General features: G+C 39.1%; 1 pseudogene; it reads left to right on the top strand.

The window, feature by feature from the left end:
* The first annotated feature begins 480 nt into the window (after positions 1 to 480).
* Positions 481 to 13875, top strand: LOC125245067 (annotated as a pseudogene).
* Positions 13876 to 16103: the final 2228 nt, after the last annotated feature.

The following is a 16103-nucleotide window of genomic DNA, read 5'->3' as shown; positions in this document are numbered from 1 at the left end:
GTGAAACCAAGAGTCAAATTGCACATTGCTATTTGCTCAGTCAATAAAAGGGGATGTAAGTCAGCCACAGGGAATAACCAGAGTTACTGAGAGACCAGGGACATTCCCTAACTTACTCTAGAGCATTTAGCCTAAAGAGGGCGGACCTAAAGGAGTGTCTATGATATACAGATAGAATGACAGGAAGCTAAAACTTGTATGCAACTCAGACTGAGCTACTGAAGTTAAGTAAAGCAAAACGGTAAGTGACATCCCTTCATTCATTGTTTATATGTGTATTACAACTTAAACACGGTTTATGAGGATGTTTATGGGTGGGGTTAGGATTAGCGGATAGAAAATATTATTGGCTCAGTATAAAAGCTTTTGCACATGCAAATTCACCATAAGCCATTTAATAATGTGTGTGTGTGTTTGTGTGTGTGTGTGTTTGTGTGTATTAGTGATCTCTACACCCTGACATGTTTTGTTAAACTTTAGGTCCATGTCTTGCTTTGTTCATCAACTAAACACAGTAAGTTTATAGACCAGAGAAGTTTGAATTGAGGACACAAACAAACCTGACAGGATTTTATGTCTCATTCAGTGTTCTTGTGTAATGTGTGGTGAATGTGTGTATGTGTGCATTATGTGAGTGTGGATGTCTGTATGTGTTGATAGATGTGGGTTTTATTGGATTTTTTATGTATGTTTATAAGTCTGTTAAATCTGTGGCTTTTTTCTGTTCCTCTATCCACGTGTTTGTGTGTGTGTTGTGACATAAGAAACACTTTTACGGAAACTTCCCCAAACATAAAAAAAGAAAAGCTGCTGATCTGGGGAATGTCTCTATTGTGTACTGTAGAATTACTGTAATATTTCTCAACCCATCTTAACTTTTCACCTCTAGTACACTGCAGTTACTTAAAGTATTTTAAATGTGTGTATCTGTTCGACAGCTTCGACCAGTGATCATGGACAAACCAGTGTGCTTGATTGACACGGGGTCAGATGGGAAGCTGTGTGTGCAGCAGCCAGCTCTACGGATCCTGCAGCAGATCCAGCAGCCAGTGGTGGTGGTGGCCGTGGTGGGTCTCTACCGCACTGGGAAGTCCTACCTGATGAATCGCCTCGCAGGAAAACAAACAGGTTAGACCCCGACATGCAGCGCAGATACCATCCAAAACCATATGCAGTTACATGCATATAAGTCATTGTTTGTGTTTTTTGTGGCTTTATCAGGGTTTGCATTGGGCAGCACCATTGAGTCCAAGACGAAGGGCATCTGGATGTGGTGTGTGGATCACCCCACTAAAGCAGGAACCACTCTGGTGCTGCTGGACACTGAGGGACTCGGAGACGTGGACAAGGTAGGTGACGTAAAAACCAAGTACTGAAAAACAATCACCTACTGTAGTTCTGGCATGAAACTCTAAACGGCGCAGGCTGATAGGTCTTTAACTCATTTGGTAGTGATCACATCATTATCTACATTGCACAGCTGATTGGTTGCTGTTGCATCAGAGGCCAATAAGCTGCTATTCAAACAAATACATGTAGTGTTGCTGTTAGCAGTCTTTAGTGCGCTTTCCAGAACGTATCTGGAATCAATGTCTAAGATAAGTGATTGATGTTTTATTACACATATTGTGTGGTCTGTTTATTCCTAAATGGAGCAATCTTTACACGTTTTAAACTAGTTTTATGTTAGACATGTCAAGTCAACATTTCAACATCTGTACGCGTGAATCACTCAGTATGTATACATGGACAACAATATTCCGATAATAACCCAATTAAGACCATACTCTGATTAAGAAACTAGCATGTAAAATTTTAAATTAAAAATTAAAATTTTTAATTCTAAGTAAAACTTGAAGTGAACACAAATCAAATTAAGATGTGGATTATACCTATTTTACTCGCATAATCAAAGTGCATTATAGACGTACACACCTTAATCACGCTCTTAATGTAGTGTGGGAGTTTTTGCTGCATTTTGTGTGCACACATTGACGGCAAACAACAGAGCATAGCTTCAAGCAAGAAGGCACAAATAAAATTGCTTTGTTCACAGAATTGTGGAGTGATTACTAAGCATATGCTGGAGCGTTATGCATTTGTGTCTATGAAGCATAAAAATGGCTTATTGTTTGTATCTTTTTGAGTATACGCTGTCTAAGCTATGGATGAGAAGTTTAAAGTAAATAAGCATTCACATTCAACAAGATTACATATTGTTTAGCTGCATAGAAAAATTACACATTCTTTTTCAAGTGTAATGTTTTCATTAGCTATGCTCAGAGGTGGGTAGAGTATCCAAAAACTGTACTCAAGTAAAAGTACAAGTACTTATAGAAATATTTACTCAAAGTAAAAGTGAAAGTAATAATCCTAATAGTTACTTGAGTAAGAGTAAAAAAGTATCCAATAAAAATCTTACTCAAGTAGCTCGTTACTAGTTACTTTTATTATATATATATATATATATATATACATACACACACACACACACACACACACACACAATAGCATATTATTTAATGTTTATTATTTAAATAGATATTTAATAATTAGATATCTTTGCAACAAACAAACATAGAAGAGACAAGCATTATTTCTAGCATCTGTAACCCGAATGTATCGTTACTATATTAATAACGTATACAGCTAACGTTACATTTTAAAGAAGAGAGAAAACTCTTTACATGTGCTCGCGCTCATATCTGAACTTGACACAAACAATGATCAAATACACATTGACGGATCTTCTTCGGTCTGTTCTCCAAAATGTAACGTTAATCAAATGTATATTTCAGCAGGCGCGTGTAACTGCTTAACTGTGTCAACGCAAAGCGTTCATTTTCAAGACGAACAGGTCGCTGGCGCCGCCATTGCGCAATAGTAGTATAAATTAATGTATAAATTAAGATATATGCCCATAAAAACGGTAAAGAAATATACGTTTGTTATAGTGATGTAATAATCTGTTTGGTTGTAAAATGTCGGCTATTGGCTGTAGCCTATCATGAAGTAAAATCAAATGAAATCGATAGGCCTAACGTTACCTGTGGAATTGTTCACAGACAGCATACGCAGCTCAACTAATAAAGGTCTTCATCGCTGGCAAACAACTGTATGCATTTGCAGATTTGCTTTTAATTGACTGTAGGTCCACTGCCACTTCATCCAACGCTCCGAGTGAGAAACCGCTTCAGACGATTCAGCGCGTGCAGGAACTGAACAAATCATTCAAGCTGATTCGCGAATCAATTTAGACAGCTTTACCAACTTTTTTGATCAAGTCTTTGAACAGAATCGACTCAAAAGACTGATTCATTTGTGAATGGGGCATCGTTCATGAAAAAAGGGACAGCGCGCATGGAATAAACTACGCGTTTCTTAACATTTACAGTATTGAATTAAAATAAAGTAACGAGATGAACGTTGCCCATTGTAGCGAAGTAAAAGTACAGATTTTTCATTACAAATGTACTCAAGTTAAAGTAAAAGTACCCACATTTTAATCTACTCTAAAAAGTACAAATTTTCCAAAAAACTACTCAAGTACATGTAACGAAGTAAATGTACTTCGTTACTACCCACCTCTGGCTATGCTAACATGTTGATGCAGCGTCAGATCATGCTCTGTCATTCAATACTACTCCTAATGGCTTTTTATCAAATAAGAGTATAAGGGTTATGCAATCATTATGAAATAACTTATAGATGATACTTGCTCAGGTGGTTGCTGGGTTCTTATCTTTATCAGCTTGCAAATATATCTGTTGTTCACGAGAACACATAGCATGCATTTCTTGTGCTAAGCCATTCGGCAAGGTAGCGAAGGCACAGATAGCCTTAGGTCACTAAGCCGGTTGGCAAGGTAGGGGGTGTTTTTCCTATCTCTTCCTGTCTTCTGTCAATGTAATCATTGTGCAGATATGCATTTCTGCCGATACAGCAGTTTGTTTTGTTTTTGTGAAAAGTTGCTTTACAAATGTATAACAATAGTCTTCTTTCAGCTGTTGCACAACAGCTCTACAACCTGTAAATGATCTGTTTAGTGTTGAAGAGGTCTCTGTAACATGCATGAATTAACCGCCAACAAAGCAGGAACAAGAGAAAAGGTTCCTGCTTTGTTGGGGGGTTAATTCATGCATGTTACATGTGCAGCAGCAGCATGTCTTACATGCTCACAGCAATGTCTGTGAACAGTGGTGGGAAGAGTACTGAAAAATCATACTCAAGTAAAAGTACTATTACTTACCAAAAAATATAATGTGAGTAGAGTAAAAGTACCCGTCCTAAATACCACTCAAAGTACGAGTAAAAAGTAGCCCCTTCAAAAGTACTCAAGAGTAGTGAGTAGTGAGTATTATGCTGTGACTTATTTCACCTTATACCCTGTGAATTAAATGTAGCTTTAAAACAGTGTCATTCTCTTTTATGGATGTTTCTCAGTAAAAAAAAATAACAATTACTCAAAGAGTTTTATTTTTGACTGCTAGGACTGAAAATTCTGGCATGTAATATTTGAAAAAGCAGCCAATAATCAGATAACATTTATGACCTCTGTAGAGGTCTTCTTGCAGCTTAATAATAATAAAAATAAAAAAAAAGGCAGCATTGTACATTAACAATTTAACTTAAAAAGGTTACATTAACACGCATTAACAAACAAGTCTCTTAACATGAACGCAGACTTTAATGTAGGGGGCGACAACAATCCTACATTTTGAATTTGTTGTTCAGTTTTACAATGAGCTGATTCTCAAAATTTGTACTGTCCAGCCTTGCTCGTTTAGGTGTAAACAGATCACAATGCAGTATTCAGAGAGGTAAGAAACTTAAGCAGGATTTAGCCTATTTAAAAATTAAATGACGACGACAACAACAAACAACAAAGTCAAATCTAAACAAACAACTTAAGTATTCCAATTAGAACACACTGAGATTGAGCAAACAGACTTACATTTTGATTTTGAATGCTGCACATACATTCTGAAGGGATGCTTCTCCCTGCTCCTTCAGGATCCGCATTACCCTCTCTGCAGCATTGTACATTGAGTTCCATCTTGTTTGGTTGGGCTGAATGAACTGCAGCTTACATTCTTCTTGGACGATCTCAGCATTGATGGCAGACCGGCTGGTTTTATTGTATAATGCCTGGCATTTCGCAAACGTTGAACGGGAAAGCTTCTTATATACTTCACTGCTGTCCTCTGCCTTGGAAGCATCCACAGTAGCCACCAAATTAAGTAGATGACACGCACAACGCTGATGCTTAGGTAGATGATACTCCAATCCAGTGTTAGTGTTTAAAATGGAACAGGTGTCCTGAACCTCAACTCCTTCATTTTCCTCACTCTCCAGTGTCTCTGCCTCAGCAAAGTCAGCACCAATCAACTCTTGCTGATTCTGTTCACCATACACCTTAAATGCTTTGATAAAATTTGATCCACTATCAGTTGTTGTTCTGACTATTTTTTCTGAGATGCTATATTCCGAGTGGATGTCATCCAGGGCTCCTGCGAGCACATCAAATGTATGTGATCCTTTCAAATGTCTAAAGGCAATGGAAGCAGACCTTCTTTCCAGTGTACATTCATCAATCCAGTGTGCGGTTACACCGATGTAACTCCGTTGTCGTGCTGTCCAACAATCAGTTGTGGTACCTATATAGCTGACTTTTGCCATCTCAGCAATGATGTTCTTCTTAACCTTTGTGGCTGCTTCCTCAATTCTCAGCTTCACAGTTGGTCTGGACATAACTGTACAGCCAGGTTGCATTGTATGGATTAGATTTTTAAATGTTGGAAGTTCAACTACGGTAAAGGGCTGAAGGCTTTCGCAGACAAATTCAACTACAAGTCTGTCAATTGTGGACTGAGCAACCATCCTGCACGACATGGAATAGTCTTTAATCTTCATCTGTTTCACAGCTGAATCATTCTGTTCTTCTGAGTTCTTTCTTTTCAAGACGCATTCATTGTATTGCTTTATTTTTGATGGATGTTTTCTCTGTAAAAAGAAAATTAAGTAACTCACATCTTACACCACTGATAAACTTTTGCTACCATCATTTAAAAATAAACATTATATATATATATATATATATATATATATATATATATATATATATATATATATATATAAAAAAACTGATGTTTTATGAAAGTTGTTTGCCATTCATAAACTACAATTTTAAATCGCCATGCAAGAACACATTACATTAACATATACATCAATAATTAAGCCGACAAAAAGTAGGCATGTTGAGCGAAATGTGTAAGGGGCATAAATCTAATGATAATGCTTAATGGACTTTGAACCCTGCTAACAAGCTAAGGGTGTCCAGCAGCTGGCGCCTTGAGTTCGTGCAACACTGACAAAATACATTAAAATTGCGCATGTATTAGAAAACGTAACATTCTGCAGTGTATTTAGTAACTGTTTAAAGCCATTTTGCGATTTAAGTCATTATACATACAGTATAACCAGCAACAACCCCGCTCCCTCTTCTTATCAATGACGACGACTGACGAGATAGTCTTACTAAGCAGTCGTTGCTTGTGATGATTTTTGCGTCTTCTCGAACACTTCCACACTGCTGCATAAATAAAACGACCGTGCCTCTCACTCCATGCAGTGCCCAAGGAAGTCGACCGGAAGTTGAAGTCGGCCGGGTGCCGCCATCTTGTAGCAGAACTTCACTTGCGTTAGCATCCCCATTGACTCCTATTCATTTTGGCGTCACTTTGACAGTGAATAACTTTACATCTGAGGCGTTTAAAGACTCCATTTGTCCATTATTTATTTCTAAAGATACACGACAATGTATAAAGGGCTCCATTACCTTCTATGTTACATTATGGCCCCGTAGAAACAGTTTTTGTAAAAATAGGCTAACGATTGCGTCATAACCACTCGACTCTCTGTCGCACAGTAGAGAAATTACCGTAGAGACAGGAGGAGAAGCTCGCAGGCAATAGTATGCATTAACTTAATATGGCGTACTGGCGTTACATTTTAAAATACTATACAAAATAATTAATCAGAATACTACTCCTGCTCACTCACGCCAAAGAACTCCCCGCTCAAGCTCGCCGTCTCTGCAAGATTAACAATGGCAGTTTGCACGCACAGCTACTAGAAGATTTACATCTGTCAGACAGGTTGCAGACGTCATCAAGCTTAGTTTGAGTCTGCGCGTCAGAAACGGAAGTGCTAAAAATCGCTAAAAATGGGCTTCACTTCTCTCAATTGAGTTCCAATGGGGTCGCTGTGTCCATTTCTTTTACTGTCTATGACTCCATGCTGGTTGCTAATCGCTAATTGTTTTTGGCCGAATAATTTCGGTTGCCTGAACCATTCGGTGCATCCCTAATTCACATTGGCTCATAAAACCTAACAAACACACTTTTATTTATGCCCCCCACACTATATTTGTGACGTTTATTATACCATTTAACATAAATATTTAAGATATGATACTTAGCAAATAATTAAAAACTTACCTCGATGTGCTTTTTTAAATTAGAGGAAGAACTCTTGAATGCTGATATTTCAACCGGTCTGGGCAAGCAAAGTAGGCATGACATAATGACACAATTGCCCTTCTTCGCCTTCATTGTAAAAAGCTCCTTCAGGTATGGCCAAGGATGCTGAAGTGCTGTATTTGAGTTATTGCATGTTGAAGCATCCACCACACTTCCTTCCTCCTCTTCCTCCATGATTAAACTAAATTGGCGCCAGGTGTTTTGAAGTCTGTCTGATGCAAGTTTTCTATGCGCGATTTGATTGGACGGGAATCACTTGACTGATTATTCTCCTTAGCCAATCATCATTGACAGGAAAAAAATAAACAATGTAGCGACTGCAGGTTGAGGGAAAATAGCGCAGTAAAAGTACCGATACAGCACTAAAAATGTACTCAAGTACAAGTAAAAGTACACTGTTTTTAAACTACTTAATAAAGTACAATTCCTGAGAAAAACTACTCAATTACAGTAACGAGAGTATTTGTAATTCGTTACTTTACACCACTGTCTGTGAATGTATTGGCAGTAGCAGGTCTTGGTACTTGCTCTGCAGCAGCATAGCAGATCTGTTCCGCCAAGACCAAATACATTAACACTGCCATATCCATTAGCATGCCAATTTCTATTACCAGAACTAACATCAAATGTTACAAGCAGTTTTAAGGGACCAAGAATACTCTCACTTTTAGAGCAGATATCCTTATTCAGATAGAATATCATTGAGAATGAACACACATGTATTCAATTAATAGCTTGCTAGTTTGTTGTAAATAGGAGGCACATTCTCAAAAAATAGATTGACGCAACACATTTACTTAAAGACTAATTTGCACAGATTTAATTTTGTTAATATAGAGCAGCTTTCTTTGAGATTAATCTCCATTTTTTCTAACTCCATGATTGTCTTTCTCTTTCTCAGGGAGACTCAAAGCATGACACCAACATCTTCTGTCTGGCTGTGTTACTGAGCAGCACTCTGGTCTACAACAGTCGAGGCACGATTGACAACAGGGCTGTAGAGGAACTGCAGTATCCTTCTGACAATATAGATACCTATCATGTCATTTAGCTGATGGTGTGTATCCAAAATGTTTTACAAATACATCACGACTTTGTAGTCAAAACAAGGAGACGTCACTTTTTTTAAGGTTCTACACATGTTTTAAAGGGGACATATTATGCCCCATTTTACAAGATGTAAAATAAGTCTCTGATGTCCCCAGAGTGTGTATGTGAAGTTTTAGCTCAAAATGCCCCAGAGATAATTTTAATCTTAATAAACTGTTAAACTTATATCCGTAAATCAACTCCGATTAACTGTAATAAAGTGCTCTCACCTTCATTACTGCTGTATCCAGTATCACTCTGGAGACTGTAAACTGGATCAGAACAGTTTGTACTGATCTATCCTTGAGTAACACATTTGTTTTGTATTGTCCCCTTTGTATTGACATTCGTTCACAAAGTCTGGTGTGATTCAGGCAGACATAAATGAATTTCGGTAGAATTGAGGGAGCATTTTCTTCAAAAACAAAATGAATCCACCTCATCTTCAGCGGCTCAGATTTAGGGAGTAAATGGAGAGAGCTATGTGGATTAATCCATCCAGCTACAGAACATCTAAAACGTTGGGAGACGTTCTTGTCAGTGCAGCAATGGCGGACTGTGTACAACTCACTGTGAACTCGCTCAGGGCGGTCCTATGTTCAAACGGCAGTGTCTGTCAACATTCGTGGGCGGGGTCTGTGGCTTTTGTGACGTCACACTGCCAGGGATCTGGAAACGGCTTGTTCTGAGACACTGCTTATGATTTATGGGGATTAAAAAAAAGGAGCGGTTGGATTTTTATCATTATAGGGTGGTTGTGTACACACACTGCCAACACACATTTATGTCCAAACACCATGCAAAAGTGAATTTTGCATAATAGGTCCCCTTTAATGCCATGTGTGGGTACAGTCAGTGTATTATGAGAAAGTGCAAGAAGAGCAAATTTATTTATTTATTTATTGAGAAAGGCACAAAAAAGAAAGTACATCTACTTGCCTACATCTACACCCACTTATCTACAGCTATCTGCTTCCTTTATTGCTTGGCTTGGTGATACTGAAAATAATTTAGCACTGGTGTTGATAATTTGCTTAATACTTCATGGAATGACACATTTGTTTTGCTAGACAATGCATCATGTGCTGTTGTTTGACAGTCACTTGACAAGCCTGACATGTTTAGCATACCTGAACAAACTATCAGATACGTCACTGAACTAACAGAGTGCATTAAGGTCAAATCATCAGATGAGGATGCCGACGATTCAAGCGAGTTTGTGAAATTCTTCCCTAGTTTCATCTGGGCTGTGAGGGACTTCACTCTTGAGCGAAAGATTGATGGCAAAGATGCAACAGAGGATGAGTACCTAGAGTTTGCTCTGAAGCTGAAACCTGGTAATTTTATAATAGTAAAAAAACATTATTTTAGTAAAATTATTATTTTAGGAGCCCTTACAATCGCTATCACTTTTTGTGACTAGTTTTTGTCAACAGGTTTGTCTCTTTTAAAATTCATTATTTATTGAGATAATGCTTATGGTTCAATAATATTTGAATTGAGAGAATCTACAGCATGCCCTTATTTGTTTTAGGCACATCAAAAAAAGTGATGGAGTACAACTTGCCCAGGGAGTGCATCCAAAAATTCTTCCCTTCCAGAACGTGCTTCACTTTCCCATTCCCAACCGCTCCAGAGAATGTGTCTCGTTTGGAGAGTTTGGATCCTGCTGACCTTTCCTCTGACTTCCTGGAGGTCACAGATCGTTTCTGCAAGTTTGTCTTTAACAAGAGCCATGTGAAGAAGCTGAAAGATGGAATCACAGTCACTGGCAGAGGTGATTCAAAATTAAACCTGAAGAGTTTGCATGTACATACAGAAAACTGTTCTTCAATACCTTTTCTGTACCATTATGTTTGACTTCTTTCCTTCTCTGAAGTTCTGGGTCACTTGGCGAAAACATACGTGGACACCATCTCCAATGGGGCTGTGCCGTGTCTAGAGAATGCTGTGATTGCTATGGCAATGATTGAGAATGAGTCTGCAGTAAAAGAGGGGCTTGAGGTTTACCAGAGTGGAATGGAGAAGCTGAAGGACTCCTTCCCTCTGGAACTGAAAGATGTATCCTCAGAACACCAACATCTCAGCAACATGGCGACACAAACCTTCATGAAGCGTTCCTTCAGGGACACTGATGGGAAGTACTTGAAATCTCTAGAGGTAAGCTGGATCTCAGTTTCAGTTCATGTAGGATGATGCGGTGAATGACTCAGATTACAACTGTAACCATGCTTCCCTGACAAGGGAATGAGATGCTGTGCCTGAGAATTGGAAGATGTGGGAAAAACGTGTGAAATCAGTCCAATGGCATGACATAGGCGGGTGATGTCATGACCAGGAAACTATAAAGCATACCAAGACCAAACAGAGTTGGCTTCTAATAGGCTGAAACAAGTAAATCACAGACATGCAGACATATACACAAGACAGGCCCTTGTTAGTACGGCGGCATGGGTATGTTTCCATAGAGCCCAAATCTAGGTTAATAAAATCTAACAAATGTGTGCTGAGAGGACTAGCCCTCCACATCACATACATGCAAAGTAGATTCATTTTCTCCTGGTCTGAAGTTTGAAAAGGGGGAGGACAAAATGCCTGCAGTACAATAGATCTTGCCACATTAGTGGGGTACCATAGGAACATAACTAGGGTATAAAAAAGCTTTCATCAGGCCTGGTGCAAATTTCAAACATGACAAGGAAACTGAAAGGGCTCGCAAGTTTTCTATTCTTTTGAGAGACGTAATAGCGAGAAAAAAAGAAAGGTTTAAGAGTCACAAACTTAACTGGGACCTCCTCAATAGGCTCAAAGGGAGCCAAGGATAGTCTTCCAATACCATGGCCAAGTCCCAAGCCGGCGCCCTCGTGAGAAGTGCAGGCATCATCCCCAAAGCACCACAAAGAAAACAGGTTACCAAAGGGTCTCTCTCTAAAGAGGACTGTGAAAGGAGCTCTGGAGTTAAATATGGTCTCAATAACCTCACAGAGCAGTAAATATACCACCTGAGGACCGGCTTTCAGTCATTAGAGTGTTCGGTGTCAAAATGGGAAAAGCTGTTTTGATAAAGGACAAACTGATGGCACGGCGCCTCGGAACTTCGATCTCGGAAAAGGGTGCCTTGCAGTTGTTCACATGCCGCTTTAGTGAGTGCATATCAAAAGTTGCATATAATGAATATACATGCTTGTGATAGACAAACACCAAATAGACAGACGATTTCACATACTTTGTGTTTGCTGAAGGCACAGAAGCTAACGCTTTTTGGTCTGGGTATGCATTATAGTTTTCTGGTCATGACCATTGGACTAATTTCACATGTGTTTCATGTGTTATTATTTTGCTGCTTCTGTGGTGAGAAGAGATGTCAGAGTGTACATAGATGAAATGTCCTCTGATGCATTATACACTAACTGTTACTTACATGCTACATGTTATGTTTTTAGGAAAACATTAATAAACTCTTTGATGGATATCTGTGCCAAAACGAGCAAGCTTCAAAGAGACGATGTAAGGATCTGTTGTCATCCCTCTCTGCAACAATGATGGAAAATCTCAAGCAGGGTTCCTATGCCAAACCTGGTGGCTATGATCTCTTCTGCAAGGATCTGGAGGACATTGTGAAGAATTATAACAGCCAGGCCAATAAAGAAGTCAAGGTCTTGCCCATATTACACTTATTACACATCTTTATACACACTGCACACTACAGAAATATGATCAACATCACAATTATCCATTTTTTTTCTGTATGTCAATAGGCTGAAGAGGTCCTAGAGGAGTTTCTGAAGCAGAAGTCAGTGGATTCTAAAGCAATTCTGCAGGCTGACAAAAAACTGACTGAGAAGGAAAAAAAGATTAAGGGTGAGAGCCTTAAGCATTTAAATCCCAATGTCCTGGTTTGTATATTCTTACCAGGTTCCTTGTGTAAGAGGTGCTCAAAGGTTTAGGTAATTGTGAGAGGACTGCTGAGACACTGAATGGAAAAGAAGATGTAACAGCCAAATTATTTTAGTACAAGCTGTTTCAAGGGTCCAAGAATTGCACCCTGCAATAACAATTATAGTCCAGGGTGGCTGTGTATGCCATTATCATTATGAATCAAGATCAATGTGATCAAGATCAGTACTTTGAACTCTTCTGGCTCCATTTAAAAGGGTTAGTTCACCAAAAAATGAAAATTCTGTCATTAATTACTCATGACGTTACAAACCCATAAGACTTGATCAAGACTGTATCAGTTCACCTCCGGAACACAAATGTCGATCTTTTTGATGAAAAAATCAATATGCTATTGATGTTTTTGAAAAAATGCAACTTAGATGAAAACAAACTCTCTGTAAAATATTGGAAGTTGAAAATGGAAGGAACTGTTGTTCTTAAAAGATGTATTAGTATATTTATAAGCATTCACAGAAGTATATTGCCTTAAAGGACAATGAATGACATAAACTCAGTTTTCTTCTTTCTATTTTTGTCAATGAATGACCAGAGGAAATAGAGAAATCAGCCCTCCTGCAGCAGGAAATCAAAGCTAAAGAGGAGAAGCAGCGACAACTCGAAGAGAAGATGGAAGCAGAGAAACAGAGTAATGAAGAGAGGATGAGACAGATGAAGGTGAAGATGGATGAGGAGCTGAGGCTCCAGAGGAGGAGGCTGAGCGTGCCATGGACAGTAAACTGAGGGAGCAGGCTGCTCTGTTGGAGAAAGGCTTTAAGGATAAGGCAGACAGGATGACCCAGGAGATGGAGGAGTTCAAGAGACAGAATGCTGAAGCTGAGAGTAACAGAGCTAAAGAGTTTGCAGAGATGTTAGAGAACTCAAACAAGAGACATGAGGACTCTATGGCTATGATGATGCAGCAACACAAAGAACAGATGCAGGCCATTCAGCGGATGAACGCACGCTCTTCAGGTGGATGTTGTATTTTGTGAAATGCTTTAATTCTGTGATCATCAGAGGAATATATAGAGGTATAACCTTACAATTAAACAATACATTTGATCTCATTCTATCTTCACATGAACTTCAGTGATATTTGATATGATGGATTAGGAAATTTAAATTTTACTTCCCAAGCATATTTTGTGTGTCTAGTGTAAATGATCTATGATCTGTCATAATTACGTTTATTTGACATTAGTATTACATTTTAAACAGTGACAAATAAGGTTAATTAGTGATTCAACTACTTCTCTGGCATTCCATGTAATCATCAAATAAACAGATGGTATTTGTAAAAACAAAACCAGTGTGTGTGTGTGTGGCAGAGGGATGGTTAATAATTTGAGTACTATCAATATTCAGGCAAGAAACTGAGACAAATAATGAGGTAATTACACATTTAGGTTTTTCTTTAAAGAAATTGTGCCATCTGTATGCTCTACAAAACGATAAAAATAAAAATGATGACATTAAAGGAGATTTTTACAATATGCAATATAAGGTTTGCTAGTGTCAAACTCTATAAGCCCTTCAGGCTCAAGATAGTTAAAGAGAAGATTAATGAGAGAGACTTAAAAGAAAAGAGAAACTAGAATTGTGTGACTGCATTGGTGGGTGTAAATAAATTCCTGTTTACACCTGGTATTAAGATGCGTTTTGACTGATTGGATCACAAGTAGACGGCAAAGTAGACCAAATACAGCTGTAAACGGGGTTTTAAACATTTTTAGCTTGTCCACTTTCAACCACTTCCAGAGGTTGTTGAAAACACATTTTACCAGATTTCTTTCGTAGTGTAAGACGCTTGGTCGAATGCGTTCGAACAGCCACAAAAGACCACCTACTGACCTAACACATAACATTATGTGAAGAGCGCTCTAGACAGATGGGATTTAAACTTTGTTGGCTGAAGACCCAAGTTTGGTTTGGATGCCAGAGCCTCCAGCCATCATGGCCGCCAAGCCAAAATCCCCTTACATCATGGCCGTTCAAGATTTCCCCTTTTGGGGGTGGGGTGGTAGTCTCAGAGGTCCTGCCACCATTAACTGCTTTCCTGTAATGACAGGCACCATCTGGTGTCATCTTCACCATCTTTCCCCAAGACGACGCGACTACAGCTTCTTCCAGAGGCAGCGGTGATGGCTATGGCCTTGGAGGCCGCCCATGAACTCGCTCTGCCCCATGACATGGAGGCCATGGTGGTCTCAAGTTCCACCAAAGTTGTCTTGGTGGTTTACAACCACCTGATCCATCCTATTGTGGTCCTTCTCCCCATGATTCAGGCCCACCACTGCTCCACGTCTCATGGTCTCAGCCACTGCTCCATGGTCCAGGCCCAACACTATTCCACGTCTCATGGTCTCATCCACTGCTTCAAGGTCCAGGCCCGACACTTCTCCATGTCTTATGGTCTCAGCCACTGCTCCACAGTCCTGGCCTGCCAATTCTTCATGTCTTATGGTCTCAGCCACTGCTCCACAGTCCTGGCCTGCCAATGCTCCATGTCTTATGGTCTCAGCCACTGCTCCACAGTCCTGGTCCGCCCTTGTTTAACAGTACAGTAGCCGGCCTTTAGAGGGGGAATATGTAACGCTGTTTGGGTTTTGTTCATGTGTTTATTTTGTATTCATGCTCACAGTCTTAGTTCCTTGTTTGTCATGTGATTCCCTTGCCCCTCATGTGATCTGGTCATATGCTTCCCTTGCTTCCCTGTGTCATGTTTTCATTGGTTTTGCCATGTGATCCCTATAGTCTTGTATTTAAGCCCTTTTGTTTACCATGTTACTTTGTTGTGTATTTAAGGAAATTGCGGTTATGTTGTTTCCATGCTTCTGTTTTCCATGTGCCAGGCCATTGTTTATTTTCAACTTCATAGTTTGTTTTGTTACAGTGTCAGTAAGAAAAGGGTTAACATATAAGTTTACAGCAAAAGTCATGGCTATTCTCAATACAAATACAACCTACTTAATACAAAGCTAATCTGACTTTTCCACTACAGACAATTCTGACAACTTCCAGTTGTCAATACAATACTTCAGGGCAAATCCCTTCCCAAATACAATCACAAAATACTTCAGGGTAATTCCCTTCCTGAAAGGAAAGGAATTCCTAAAAGCTACTATCACTACCCTAATTCACAGGTGAGTACCAGGTCTTTAGCATTTAAACACTGGGAGAACGCAGATGTGTCACATGATTAACACTTTACTCAGAGTATTACTGTCTCACCCTGAGCACAGGACTTAGTCGTCTTACACTATCACCAACTTATTTGTGAGCATCTGGGCATTCAATCTTCCGAGCTGCAGCATTTAAGAATACACTCTTAAGTTGCTCTTTACAGGAACAATGTTTTATCTGACAACGGCCAGAGAGCACTCAGTCACAACAATTAAGAGACTACCCAGACAGAAAAATACACACATATTCATATTGCAGTTGAGTTTAAAAAACAAACAAACAAAATTTTTTACTGTGATTGGTTATACTGATCTGTTGATTGGTTTGTGATGATCTAAGCTAATCATATGG

The sequence above is a fragment of the Megalobrama amblycephala genome, linkage group LG14, assembly GCF_018812025.1.
Source record: "Megalobrama amblycephala isolate DHTTF-2021 linkage group LG14, ASM1881202v1, whole genome shotgun sequence".
Taxonomy (NCBI): Eukaryota; Metazoa; Chordata; class Actinopteri; order Cypriniformes; family Xenocyprididae; genus Megalobrama; species Megalobrama amblycephala.
This window is presented reverse-complemented; position numbering and strand designations above follow the sequence as displayed.